General features: G+C 38.6%; 1 protein-coding gene across 9 annotated transcripts in view; it reads right to left on the bottom strand.

Moving 5' to 3' along the window:
• Positions 1–15,619, bottom strand: part of MYRIP (myosin VIIA and Rab interacting protein) — a 219,818-nt gene that overhangs the window by 94,954 nt on the left and 109,245 nt on the right. The window contains exon 1 of one of the 9 annotated variants that reach the window (XM_068670561.1): positions 1,545–1,833. The exons of the other annotated variants lie outside the window; for them this stretch is intronic. The gene's annotated coding sequence lies outside the window, so the exon portion shown is untranslated. Of the gene's footprint in view, positions 1–1,544; positions 1,834–15,619 lie in introns of those variants that run through there. 9 annotated transcript variants of the gene reach the window in all.

Here is a 15,619-nt window from a genome sequence, read left to right as displayed (position 1 = left end):
TAGGACAGAAAACAACCCTAAACTGGTTATCAAAGGATGGAGCTCCACACAAGCATTATTATTAAAAAAAATGGGATCTCAGGGCTAGGGTCTCCTTAATATCATCAGATCTTTGCAGCTAATTCTCCTACTGACAGCCACAGCTATGCTTTCAATTGCCTCTAGAATTACAATGACCAATTATTCATACAGCTGTATTTTCTATGAACAGCATAGAGAAAGACTGATAGTAGTAGATCATCTCCTAAACACAGAGAGCAAAGATGGGAACAACTCTGCAGCAATGAGCTCAAAGTACAGTTTGTAATTGCTCTGTATCAGTTTTAATTTATTATACTTGCAAGAGAGACAATTGCATCCTTTAAAGCTGCCACCACTACGGAAGTGTTTATAGACAAGCAGGAATATGCTTCACCGTGACCCAAATGAGATGATTATTTGAGCATGACTAACTTCTTTTTTTTTCCTATCCATCCTACAACAAAAATAAATATTCAAGATTTTGAAGCTGCTGTGGCTGCCAAGGCAAAACACAGAAGGGAGAACTATCGTCCCAATACCTATACTTAAGTATATGCAGTGTAATGATGCTTCAGCTTCTGCTCACTTTAGAAGTTATGATACCCTCTATGCTAGTGGGATAACATATCATTGCTCCATCATCACAACACAGATGCTGTGGTGCATCTGAGAAGATTTCACATTGATGCCTGTAAACCTCATGTTATGACTGCAGCAGCATAAAACAGTGTTTAGTGTTAATGCTGCTTTTCTGAAACACATTTAAAAGGCATTAAGAGAGAACATCTCCAGAAGTGCTAAAGAATCTTTGTCAAAACACTGTCAAGACAAAAAGAAAAAAAAAAAAAGCAATGCTGAAGGAAACCTGTCCTACCTCTGTTACAAAGAATATCATTGATCATCAAAGCGGATGATTAAATCCATCAGCTATTTGCATCTAAGAGCTCTCAGCATATCTATCTGGCCAAGAAAACTACTGCTGTGATTGTGTCCACTTCCCTGTGCAAACCTCACAACACTGCACTGCTTGGGATTTCAGCAGTGCCAGTAAACACTGAGTATACATTTGTATTTACTCACTAATTTGAAAAGTAAAATTATTTTATTCACATATACCTCTATGTTTCCTTTTTTTTTTTTTTTTTTAAAGTCTGCATTTCGGGACAAAGCTATTTCAAAACATCTTTTAAAGTCATTACAAATGTAATGATAAATCAAAACCTCTTTAGGAAAAACAAAGCTCCCCCTAGCTAATTCAGTAAATGCTGTGCAGAGATGCATTTGTCACAAGTTCAAGAAAATGAAACTTTAAAATTTCTCTGCATCTCAGTCTCCAAAATTGAAAGATACTCTCAGACCTGTGATTAAATCAAGCATTAATGTTATGAACTGAAATAATTGAATTGCAAAGACAGTGATGCACAACACAACAAATGAAGTCATCTCATTTTAATATCATGCAAGACAAAGATACGGGTATCATCAGTACAAATGATAAGAAATAAAGCAATAAGCAGATTTACCTGGAGTAGTTACTGTGTTCTAGTTCTGCTCTGTTTCATACTCCTTTCAGGACAATCACCCCTAAAGTATATTTCCTGCTTTGTACTAATATTTTATTCATGACATGTGTGTTCCTCATCATTAAGTGAAGAACTGCAATGTTTTCAGATGGAAGGCAGAGGGAGGGGGAACAAAAATCCCCCCATTCCCAGCCCTTGAAAATACCTCTCGTGATGCAGGTGGACGGGAAGATTCTGCTGAAGAGAAGGCGCAGTGCGTGCAGCTCCTCTCAGCAGTACTTCTCTCCACAGCAAATGCAGCTCACTCGCAGTGGAACAGCCTGCAGTAGAATAATAAGAGAATTTCTCAAGTGCTAGTGTAAGCAAGGGAGGGGGGTGTGAGGGAAAGCAAGGAAAGAAAATGCTCAAGAAGCAGCTTCTCCCTTCACAGCTCAGGCATGCTGCATGTCCCTGGGGTCTTCTGAGGACAGGCACACAAAAGATTTCAAGGGTCTGAGATACACTATGTGAGATCTAATGCAGACAGCTAGCTAAAATAACCAAGGTTAGGAAATGCAAAATAGTAGGTTTCCAATAGCAACATCAACACCTCCCTGTTGTAGCTCTTGTAATGTGATGTACATTTTAAGACAAACAGCAATATTGTGAGATAATATCTTTGGCCTGAAATCTAGTTGTAGAATCAGTTGTGCTCTGGTACCCCTCCCCAAGACTCATTTCTCACTGTTTTTCTTGTTTGAATTTACAGATATCATTTTCCCTACTGTATTTTCTCTCTGATGCTGAATAAACAACTTAGACATTAAACTTCAAAGGCACTTAGATCTGTTTGCAGCCCATTGCTGGATGGTAACTGAGGTGACCATAGAGAGGTGACCATACAAAACTATTTTGTATGTACAAGCCACCAACAAATCTACACAGCACACATTCTAAAAACAAAAAGAAAAACAGTTTCTTATCAGATCCATGCAAGGCTCATCCAATCATCATGCAACTGGGGTACGAGAGACCTGCTGAGCCTCTTTGTGGAGGAGGGGTATTCATCTGGTGTTCCCTTCTGCGGCTTCCGTCCAGCCCCAGAAGGCACTTTTCTGGGGCCAAATCCTAGGTGTTCCCTACACCTAATCTCACAGTTAGCCCCAGTTCTCTGCAAATGGCACCTTTTGCACAGGAACTGAAAGTCTCATATGCATATTGCTTAGAGATAGAAGAGTTTTGTTTGTTTGTTTGTTTGTTTTTAAGGAACTAATTCAAATTACTACAGCCTCTCTTGTCCTTGCTTACTTTAATTATCAGCTCTAAGCAATATGAACTCAGTTCTCCCTCACCCACAACCCATGTTGTTTAAAAAAACAACATTATTTATGATTATTTTTTAAAATCATTGTTCTGCTAATAGTATTCACAATGATATAGTAATGACTACACTTTGTAATCTAGTAACAATAGCTCAGAGAAGTTACTCTCAAGGAGAATTTTCATCCCAATGTGGTTTATATATGATAATTGTTACGCAGATTAAAAACCCACTGACACATCCTATTATAATACTTGCCTACATTGTACATGGATTTGGTGAAATCATCACACTCATATAATGCTTTGGGAGAAGAGCATGTCCCAGCCTGTCTGAGAGCAGCACACATAGTTGCTAGGATGAGAAATGAGATATGCTCTCATGACAGATCCCTATCCTCCACTCTGGGGGGTGGGTGTTTACTAAAATGGTATGGACAGTGGATGGCAGCAGGTTATCATTTCTTTCCTACATTACATAATCAGTACTGTCAATCCCAGCCTTTCAAAAACTCAGAGTTTAAGAAGCAGAATAAACAGATGTGTTTTTACTTATCATTTCAATATGATAAGATATCCATATTCCTTTAAGATTCATATTTTCTGCTCTAAAAAGCTGAGCATTGCAACTATTTTTAAAAGGGAGACCTCAGATTTCCACCACTGTGTAAACTGAAGCTTTAAGGGAAATCACGACAAGATCCATAATAAAATGATGATTGTCAGCAACCTCATGTAGTATGCAAAGATGAAATCCCCTAACAACATGAAGTTGTCACTAAGCTCAAACTGTTGACAACTTAGTAGGAAGGAACAGCAAGTAACACAAGCTAGATTGTGCGTGTTGTGTTAGTGAACAGAGTACAGTTGTGACACTTCTGGAGGGGAAAGGGGAAGTGGGTTGTACTTGGCAGGGGAGGGAGGCACAAATGTCAGTCCAAGTGGCAGTGCCCTATGTATTGTACTGAAAGTGTCTGCTCTGGTGAGTACCATGTCAACAAGGCAAATGCAGTTACTGAAAGACTTTCAAAACAAGAGCATTCCCTCAAGGCTGACTGCAGAGGCCCTCTAACAAGCCAGGAAATGAAACATCATTACCTTGTAGCACTTACCTCTCCAATAGCTAGTTAATGATGTGCACCCTGGTTTGCTTTTACATGCAAACCCAAGACATGGATCCAACCAGTGCAAAGAGAAGACAACACTGTATATTCTCTCTCTCATCTCATGCAGATCTTGATCTCAGACAAAATATAATCTCTTTTGCTTTTCCAGACTTCACATGGCAATGCAGACACACCAGCCAGGGCTACAGGTACCTTGAAATTTTCTGTGTGGTTGAAAGCTGTTGCGTGAGCTTATCTGGCAGATATGCAGGGCTGACTGGCTGGCAGAGCCAGCTGACTGGCTGATGTGCTATCTGATCACATCTTACCCTTTGGCCACCCACACAAGCACAGGTCATGCCACACTCCTGCATGTGTGACAACAGTGTTACAGAGCAGGAACAACACCTGTATGAGTTCTAGTAAAAGCACTGGGGACAGAATGGGTTTGGCACATCAAAAACAGAAGAGCCTGGCAGTTTTAGCTATTTTCCTGTTGTACATTAGTAACACAATGGCCAGGAACTTCCATCTCTTTGTGAAGATTAGGTTCCTCGGATCTGTATATCAGAGACAAATCTTAGTACTCATGTGAATCACTATTGTTATATTATGGGAGACCCTGAGACTTCAGATGAAACCCAGGGAACTGTACAAACAAGATGCATTCCTTGCCTAGGGGAGCTAATCATCTAAATGAAAATGACAGACAGAGTTGGAGGGGGAGCACAGAGAGGTGAAAGCAATTTGCCCAAGGCCTGTCAGCCAGCCAGTGAGTGAACCAAAATTGATGCTGACCCCTTGATTGTCGTCCCACTGTCCTCTCCACTAGACTGAATCTCCTATGGTGGATGTGACATTAAATTTGTATTTCTATTTTACTGCTGTAATTTTAAAAAATAAATCACGATGGCAACATCTCTGTACTGAGTTGCTGTAATCAAGGCCACATAGGCACATTTTAAAACAAAAACACCAGGAACTTTTGCTAAGAGAAGAAAGCAAAGCCCTTGGACACTGGGTCTAGAAAACACGTCCTGATTACCAACTACTCCTCTGCTGTTAAGTATAAGGACAATTTCAGTTTTGAAGGCTTTCGGCATCAATAACTTTTCCAGTGCAAGAAGTCCAGCTGATGAATGCAGCTAAGGGCAGATGCCATTTGTGGTGGTTTTACTCTGGTGGCCGAGCTCCACCACAATTGCTTTCTCACTCCCCTCCTCAAAGACGAACGGGGAGAAAATATGATGATAAAGGGCTCAAGGGTTGAGATAAGGACAGAGAGATCACGCCGTAATTATCATGATGGGCAAAACAGACTCAGAATATGGAGATAGTAAGATTTATTACCTATTACTAACAAGCTAGAGAAACGAGAAACAAAGGAAAGAAACCAAAAGTACCTTCCCCCCATCCGCCCTCTTCTACCTCCTCCCCCAAAGTGGCGCAGAGGAATGAGGGAATGTGGGTTATGGTCAGTCTATAGCGCTTCTTCTCTGTCTCTCCTTCTTGGTCACTCTTGTCCCCTGTGCTGTGGGGTCTCTCCCACGGGATGCAGTCCTTGCTGAACTGATCTGGTGTGGGCTTCCCACAGGCAGCAGCTCTTCAAGAACTGCTCCAGATATGGGTCCGTACCATGGGGTCCATTTCTCAGGAGCAAACTGCTCCAACCTGGGTCCCCCACGGGCAGCAGCTCCTGCCAGGTCACCTGCTCCTGCGTAGTCTCCTCTCCATGGGCTACAGGTCCGGCCTGGAATCTGCTCCGGCAAGGGTCTTCCACAGGTGGCAGCCTCCATCGGTGCAGGTCCACCTGCTCCACCATGGTACTCCATGGGCTGCAGGGGGACAGCCTGCTTCACAATGGTCCTCACCACAGGCTGCAGGGGACTTCTGCTCCAGCGCCTGGAGCACCTCTCCCCCTCCTTGTTCACTGCCTTGGTGCCTGCAAGGCTGTTCCTCACTCCTCTCACTCTCCCAGCTGCTGTGTGGCGCAGCGTTTTTTTTTCCTCTGTCTTAAATATGCTCTCACAGAGGCGCAAATCAACATCACTTGTTGACTCAGCTCTGGTCAGCAGTGGGGCCTTTACCTAACATGGGGCAGTTTCTAGATCCTTCTCACAGAAGCCACCCCTATAGCCCCCTGCTACCAAAACCTTGCCATATAAACCCACTACACCATTGGGAACCTAGAAAGCATCTGGCCTTGCAGAAGGGTTAAAAGAACAGGAAGGATTTAGGATTTTAAGCGTGTTTTAAAGTGTCTCTCAAACTGGCTCCTGAGCTGAACTTGGCGCTGCCAAACCTGGACTATTGCAGGTGACTGATCAAGATCCTGGTGTCTTCTGTACACCACTCCCAACTGCAAGGTTTTCATATCCTTTAAATGGCACTTTTGGAACATAGAACATGGCAAAGATTTCCATAAGACTAACACCTATGTTTATAAAGGCTGTACCAGTGTTACTTCAGGCATTACAGATGCAAAACCGGACTTCTACCAGTGTGTAACCAAAGCAGTTTTTCAAAAAACCCTAATATGTAACATAATGCTTGCAGGCCTCTGCAGGAGAAACAGAACGAAAAAATCACTTAACCTGTGTTTCATCACAAGCACAATTCATTCTGAGTACATCAACATTTTACCCCACTCATTTTGTAACAAAACCACAGAGAACTCTTCCAAGCATCTTTTTAAACACACAGCTTCTTTTGTGCACAACCTTAGTCCTCCAAACTGGAAGACAACAAATGTCTCTCCATTCTTCAAGAATGGCAAGGAGGTGGACACAGGGAACTATAAGTTGGTCAACAAGATGAAAGCACTAGAGCATCTTTCATATGAGGAGAAGCTGAGAGGGCTGTTCAGCCTGGATACGGAAAGCTTATGGGAGATCTTACCAGTATGTATAAATATCTGATGAGAAGAAATGAAAAATAGGGAGCCATACTCTTCTCAGTAATGCCCAGTGACAGGACAAGAGGCAGTGGGCACAAATTAAAACATGTGGAACTCTATCTGATCTGAAAAAAAAACACTTTTTTTTTTTTTCTTTCTCATTTTGAGAATGGTCAAACCCCAGCACAGGCTGTCTATAGAGGTTGTGGAGTCTTCATCCCTGGGAATACTCATAACTTGACTGGACACGGTCCTGGGCAACCTGCTGTAGTTGAACCTGCTTGAGCAGGGGCATTGGACAAAATGATCTCAAGATGTTCCTTCCTATCTGAATGATTCCATGATTTGCCAAAGCTTCAGTCAGTACACAAACAGTAGTTAGCTTGCAATGATCAAACTACAATGACTGTAAGCATATGGAAACATCTCTTCTTGGTGTATTTTTTTCCCCTTCTGCTAGCAGCAGATCACATCAAATTAAAGGATTTAATGCTACTTTTAAGACTTAAATTCACTCCTTAATAAGCAATGGTAATTCACCGTTATATCTCGTACCGTTCATACAACTGCTGTGCATATTCCAGCACTTCCAGCCTTTTGGCATATGAACTACCTTCAATTGCCTCATTACCACTGACAGTGAAAATGTATAAATGAACTCAAATTGAAGGCAAGTACACAATCATGACTTCATTATAATAAACAGAGGATACTATTTTAACAATCACATTGGACAGAATAAAAAAATAAAATGAGAATGAAACAAACCAATTTTAAAAGAAATTGCAGTCTACTATAAATAGCAGAAAGACTGAGTTTTACATGCTGATATGTGTCAGAACACCTTACTTTAAGTAAAGGTAAGAAGATAACATAAATATTTTGTTTAGCAATGTTAGAAACATTGTAATGTTCTTAAGCAACAAGCAGACAAATTTCAACACATAATTAAATATGGATCCTTTGCAATTTTTCTTCTCTTGGGAAAAAAAAAAGCATAGGAAATCTGCTTTTTTGATGTATTAAAATTTTCATTATTCTTAGACTGACTTAATTTAGAAACTAGCAGTTCCAGATGTCTGTTACATGGATTTCAGTCTACTTCTGATATAACTAAATATAAAACATCTTTGAAGGTAGAAGGCAGAAAAACAAACAAACAAACAAAACAAAACAAAACAAAACAAAAAAAAAAAACACAAAACAACACATAACCACATTTCCAAAGGTATCTTGGGATATAGTTCTTTTCAATAATGTAAGAAGAAACAGAATGATGTCAGAAATTCAATTATACAAAATACTTATGCATAGAATTTATTATAATTTCTCAAATAAAATAAGCTACAGATAAAGGTTTTACAGAACTCTGTGCATAGGCTATTCTGTATTTTGAGGAAGAACTGTGTCTTTCCATATATTTGGATAATACTATTTAGTTCATGGGTGCTTTTAGAAAACAATAGTAAAATAAGTATCTCTGGATGCAACTTCTTTCATGAGAATTCTCTTCTCATTTAAATCAGAAAGAGGATTAAAGACTTGCTGCATTGGAAAAAATAAATTTCCTATATTTGTAGCTACGCACTGCATTCTTAATTTTTAATACAACTTCTGCAGCAACACTTGGCTTTACTTTTTAAAATTAAAGACATTAAAATTCCTAAATGTATACAAAGGACTTAGTGTGGTTTTAGAGAAATTAATCCTACTGACAAAAAAGCAGTACTTATAGAACTACTTTAAATCTCTGTAGTTTTGAAATACAGTTCTAAAAGAGAACTCTATGGGGCTTGGAAATTAAGATAGACTGGAGAAGGGCGAGACTTTCAATTAACATGGCAATGCAAACAGTTATAAGTTCTCATTTCTTGTTTGGATATTACCTATTTAAGGCTGACATCTACAAGCCATATGCTAAGATTCATCCCTGAACTTTGGCACAGAAACTGGTTCAATAGTCAGCTTCTAAAACCAGTGGCTATGGCAACACCAGCTTCCTGTTGTACTCCTCACAGCACAACAACATTTCAGAATACAATGTTGTCAGAGTAGAGTAAAAAACATCCTCAAACTCAGGAAGTGTATGTAGTGCAATTCTCTGTAAAAATAAATAAATAAATAAAAAACAAACAAACTAACAAACAAAAACTCTAATAAGGTGGCAAACTTTGAAAAAGGAAGATTTCCAAAACAGCTTAAGTTCATTCACAGATTCATAATAAAGTAAGAAAACTGAAGTTCTGGTTCCCCTTCTCTAGGTTCTAAAATCTCTCATGTACTTAATTTGCACAGAGATGTTAGTGCAGTATAAATCATATTCAGAAAATCTGCAGAAGCCGCACAATTTGCCATTTTCAGGTCAACACTGTTGTGTAACCAATCAAAGCAAGAGGCTTCTTTAAAAAAAAAAATTACTAAATTTTGTTTCTCTTATGGTTCCAGGTGGAATGTCTGCTATGCCTATGGTGAGTTGATTGGGAAAGTTTGCAAAGAAACGGGCACATTTGCTTCCACTGAAATATACTTTTTTAGGATCTGCAGATATGTGGCATTCTGTGGGAATAGCAGGTTGCAACAAAACAAAAAAGCAGTTATGCTAGGAAAAAATCCATTCTGCCACCAAGGTGGGAGAAATTTGGATGACTGGTTGAAGACTTCACAGCAGTCATTCCAGTAGATTTTTCACATTGATAAATATACTCTGTTCTACCTGTAAGTGAACTGTTTTGCCCAGTAGTGCAGGAAGCTATTAAGAAGATGGTCACAGCTTCCCAAAGGAAGTATCAGATGTGGGAATGGTGCAACAATTTAAAACAGGATTTTTACAATGTTGAAGTTCCTATTTATGTTTGTTCTGGTAGAACAGTGCAAGGTGCTTAAGAAAACCCCTTGCTCTTTTAGGTGTAATGTTCAAAGAGGCCATTGAGAAACTGAATTGGAAGGTTTTTCTTTATATATTTCTAAAACTGCAGGCCTACTTTGCATTTAAACTGTTAAATCCAGTGGCTCCCAAATAATCAACAAACATGTCTGCAAGTTGAAGAAATACGGCTCAGAATGTTCCTGATCATTATTTAAAATGCTCATTCATTGTGCATTTATTGCATCAAAATTGCTCTCTTGGGTCTGGCAGTAGTATAAATATGCATTTATGTAGGAAATGTTTCATTAGGTACTATTAACATGAACCTTCCATGTACACATACATATATGCAAATATTTATCATATCTTCACATACTGGTACTATACAAATTAAAAAAGAAAAAGAAAAAAAAAACAAACACCAGCAACAACAACAAACAAACAAACAAACAAACAAAAAACTCAATATATTTTACTTTAGGGTAGTATTGATCTTGTGCTCTTGGATTAAACTTCCTTAGAAAAAGATGATTGCAGCATATAGACAGTAAAATTTAAAGAGAAGTTAGCAGTACTTTTAATTAAAACTTCAATATAGTCCGCTGTTTGCAATGTCACCTTTCAAGTCAGAAAGACAATCTTCCCCCCTACTAAATTTTCCCTTGCATGATTAACTCTTAATTGATCATCAGGAGCAGTAAAATAATTCTGAGTTCAGCCTGGATTGCAATGACAAGAAAAACCACAGCATGTTCACACCGTCAAATAATCCCCAGCTCTGTGTTAATTAAGGCTTTAATTTGCTTTTCAGGCTCTGAAGAAAGATTCCACAGGGGGCTGGGTGGGGAGGAAGATAACTCCCCCGGAAAGACGAGGGAAACCAGCAACAGTTTTCTGCCACATCTCCTGTAGGACTTCTGTAGCAGGTCTGTCACTGTTAGGACCCTACTATGCCCCACAACAAAAAGCAGCGGGAGGAAATACCTCTGCACAGAAAAGCCAGCAATCTGTCAGCATGGGGAACAATCCAGGAGATACAAGTTAAGCTTGCTGAACTACTGAAGGATAGCTCTTACATGGAGCACATGAATGGCTGCATGGCAGTGACATGCTCCAGACTTCTGAGCAGTCTTTGCTGTAGCAAAATCAGCAGGTCTTCCTGCCACACAGAGCAGCACTACAGGGATGATATTATACATTACATCCACACACAAACTCAATATATCTATATAAATCTATATAAATATATATACACACACTGGTCACCTCCTTTACAGATTAGAGACATGAGTGCTTTCGTAGAGTACATCTTACTCCTCTGGAACTGTGCAATAGGAACAGGTCCATGATCTCCACTACGTTAATGGACACAAGGAAAAAAAGAGCTGAGAACTGAAGTAACACTCTTGCTTCTTCCTGTTTCCCAGTATCTGCTGGTTTCTTAATGCTTTTCAGCAAATGAAACTGCATTGCAAAAACTGGTACAGTTACAAAAGAAAGTGATAGGGCTGCAAGGCTGTAAAACACAGTTGTATGGAGTCTCACTTGCTGAAACCATCTGCTAAAATGTAGGGGAAGAGGAGCATGCCCTGTACGGCAATTATCTTCTAAACCCAAAAGAGGCACAATGATCAGAAGAAGATTTATTAACATCAGCTATGGAAATATACAGAAATAACTGGAAGTACTAATCAGTGATAGCAAGTGTATTCCTATTAAGTTAGCTAATTACATGACTGTCAGGAGGTGGGCAGGCAAGGTCTGAAGTATAGCATAATCTGGCTTGTCATTTGCTGTTCCAGTTATGATTACCTGACACATCTCCATCTGTTGCTCATTAGTCGGATAAACTTGAGCTCCTTTGAATTACATGTGCTATGGACTTGTCTTAGTTTAAATATTTTGAAAAAAAAAATAAAATCATAATAATTCTGCAGTTTCTAAGAATGAGGCTAAAGAACAGCATCGCATGCCTTCCACATGTCTGAAAAAAATAATCTTGTGATCTTTGAGATGGTTGGCACTTGAATGCAGTGGAGGATAACATCTTAAATGGACACAAGGAATTCTGTGCTTCACCATGAAAATTCACAAAATTTGGCAAAAGTATGTCATTTTGTGAAATCATAGTTAAGTTTACAGGAGACTTAGCAGAGCTGTGTGACTTAGCTGCCCCTCAGATACCCCATGCTCCTCCACACCTACATGTGTGAATATACTACACCAGTGAAAAATCAGGTAATTTGTGAACACACTTTCAATTAAAAAACATGTTTATTAAATGCTCACTAAAGCAAAGACAGGAGTGGAGCCTGAGTCATTTGCTGTTGATAGATCTCTGTGAAACAGACTGACAAAGCATCCCATTTCCCTCTCGCGTAGTCTTCCAAAGGATAACAGCCTGCTACTCCTCTTGCCTTGAGTGCCAAAGACATGCAGTATTTGCTGAAAGATGCTGGCCTTGCTAAAGATGCACATAGCTCTGAGTCTAGTGGCACATGGGGAAGACTTTATTTATTTCTTTATTTGTTCGTTTGTTTATTTATTGACAGAAAGAGTACAGAAGCTTGGAGTTGGAATCCCATGCAGGAACGTAAACTGTGTCTCCAGCTTATTGACCACATTACTGACAGCTTCTGAGGCAAATGAAGCAAGTGTTTAATTTTCATCCACTAGATAGTTCTTTTTTACTCCCACAGTAAGGCAGATGTGCTGTGGATAAACTGGTAAGAAATCACAAACTGAAGAAATATATAATGGTCATGTCTGAGCCATCACTTCACAGTCTCTTTAATCATTGCATCACAAAACTTTTATGTGCTTACCATTGCAACTTAAATGCCCTTTAAATATCTGTGTGTGTCACTGTGGTAACTATACCATCAGATTGTCTTTAAATAATCCCAATTATTTTATTTTGGTAGCCTTCAAGCTTTTACAGAATGTTAGAAATATTTAAAGAACTGAAAAGCTAAGAAGAACTAGATCACCATTAATGCAAAGAATAAAACTACTGTATTAGCTGATAAAATATAACAGCAGTAAAAATATCCAAGACCACTACAATCTATCTGAAGTGTATATTTTCTCAACAATTGCCACCTCTTTTATTTCTAGGTAAAGGTAGAAAACAGGAAAGCAGAAAAGTGATGTTATCATGGAAATGTTTGACACCAAAGGGCTCTAGAAAAATGGCTCAAGTTTAAAATAGCAGGTATCAAGTGTAAGGACTAATCATCTCCAGAAATGAAGGATTTTTTTTTCCCCTGATATAATTTAAATACATAGTTACAGTTCTTCAGCCTTAGTCTCACATTGCATTTGAGAGTCTGTAGCAGTAAACTCATGCTAAAAAAATCATAACAAAATCAAAAAAATCAAATTTGTGCCAACTATCACAAGAAAAACTGACATTAACTTCCATCTCTAATAGATGCAGTTACACAACTGCAAAGCAGGATTACTCAAGCAATTAAAATCTATAACCATTACATCTGCTAAGTGTACACCTCTGGTGAATGCACAAGGTTCACAAATTCCAGGTTAGATTTTAAATACTTTTAAAGAACATTTTTCATTTCTACTCAGACTGTACTATGACACAGCAAAAGTTATGGTTCATTTGGGAATGCAACATGAACATGTCTGTACTGCACACTTCAGGGATAGTTTAAATGCAACGTCACCATCTTCACAAGAAAGGGCTAAGATTTAGTCCCTGTAAGAGATCAGTAACATGCCTTTTAAAAGACATCTGTCCTGCTGAACAGAAGAGTAGTGGAAGTCACCTTGAGAGAGGGAAGGGATTTAAACAGTTTGTGACACTGAAAGATTATGTTTTCATTCCCTGTTGAGAAAGCAGCTTTCAGATATAGAGAATGGTGGAAAAATTATGACTGAAGAGTATATTCTCAAAATATACTCAACTGCAAATGGTTTCAGTGATTTAGTGTAATAGGAAGTATAAACAGCCTACCCTGTTCTGCTATTACTTTATACTATGGACAGAAATTATTTAGAAATTAGATTAAATTAAAATTAATCAAGATACTTATAAAATATTCAGAATATTTACTTCAATCCCTAAATATATTTGTTAGTCCTAGGAGTAATATGAAGTGTCCTTCTTGTGAAGTATCCCTCTTACGATGCTCTGCTTCAAATATTAAATTAATTTTAATATTAATTATGGAAGCACAAACAGCACTGGCATAATAACATCAAGTAACATTTCACAGATGATGTTAGTGAATATTTATTTACATAAACTAAAACAGGACCACATAATAATACCAGATATCTGCATACTGACTGTAGAAGTCAGATTTGGTTTCAGTGTTTTTCCATGACTCTGACAGCACCACTGTGGATTTTTAAACACTCCAACTTAGCATCTCTTGTGTGCTTTTTGTACCAAGGCCGAACAGTCTGTAAACACACAGAAAAGCCATTTACATGTGGAGCTTTTACACACAACTGAACTCATGGCATCAAAGGAAATGCAGAACCTGCAAGGACTTCTCACAGAGACTTTGAACTATGTAAAAGACTGGAAGCATTGTATAATCCAACTTTCAGTGTAAACTTATGAGAACAAGAATAATTTGGGACAAAACAACCAGAAATTGCAGAAATTGTAATAAAGGCATAACAGCAGAAAGCCAGGCAACACACCCTCACTGGAAGAGTTTGTTATCACTTTGAAAAAAAAGAATTTTTCCTTTGCAAAACCACACAAACAGCACAACATTCCATGAAACTTCAGGCTCTTTTTTTTTTTTTTTTTTTTTTTTTTTTTTTTTTTTATTAGTTATAAAGGCAGCACTCTCAATAAATCCCAACAGTAGGGATAATGGCAAAGTCATTTTACTTGATAACATCAAGATCATTTTGCTTTATGAAGACACTCAGAGGCAGTAACTGCTACATTTATTCTGAGAGCAGTGTTCAGACTGGAGATAAATCTGTCGAAGCATCTGGAGACAATTATTTAGCAAGAATTAAAAGCAGAACAGACCTGTGAGATTCGCATCTGAGGGGAAATCTCTCTGGAAATGATGGTCTGCCAGGGCCTTGCAACCTGAGGCATTAAAGATTTTGTATATGGGAATTGGTTCCAGAAAGCATTTGACTCCTTCTAAGAAGGCATTGCACTAGCAAAACTACTTGTTTTAAATGAAGAAAGGTGAAGATTTTCTGCCTGTCGTATAAATTACAGGGATTAGGAGAAATCACGGGGCAGCAATAATGCTATTTAGCATTTGGTTCCCCACCTCAACCCTCTTTGGTTTTGCTGCAGTATGCTACTGCAGGAAGAAGACATTTTTAGCTTCACAGAACTATGGCAGGACAGTTCAGCTTTCTAGCCCAGCATCACAGAAACTTCTTACTACTAAGGAGAGAGTCACAGTTAAGAGCATTCCCATAAGAAGCTGATTTTTTCCCCACCAGATATTGTTTCTTTACTGCCATAAATAAATAGCTGAATGTGGGAGGTGCTGCCTATACTGCTTAACTAGCAATTGCCAGAGCACTGTTGCAGAATGATCCAGATCTTACAAATGAAGGGCATCATTCATTTTGCTACATGCTGACTTTATCTTCCATGGTTTCTAGCGGTGAAAATTGTAACATGCAGTTTTTTTCTACTATTCCTACTAAATGTAAAGGACTTTCAGAATCCCAGTTCTCACTAAGTTCTTACTCCTGCCCCCAGATGCATCATCATCCTTGAAAAACTCTCCAGCTGGACCCAGAGAAGGGTGAGGAGATTCTGCTATTTGTATTAGGATGCCCACAGCTGATTCCATGAACAGGATTTGCTATGATTTAAGAAATCACATCTCTATGGACGAGGTTAATCATGGAAAATCTCATTAGAAGAAAATAGTTATAGTTTATATATCAG

This window comes from Anas acuta, chromosome 2, assembly GCF_963932015.1.
Source record: "Anas acuta chromosome 2, bAnaAcu1.1, whole genome shotgun sequence".
Lineage (NCBI taxonomy): Eukaryota > Metazoa > Chordata > Aves > Anseriformes > Anatidae > Anas > Anas acuta.
The sequence above is the reverse complement of the archived record's forward strand: the minus strand, read 5'-3'. Positions and strand labels throughout refer to the sequence as shown.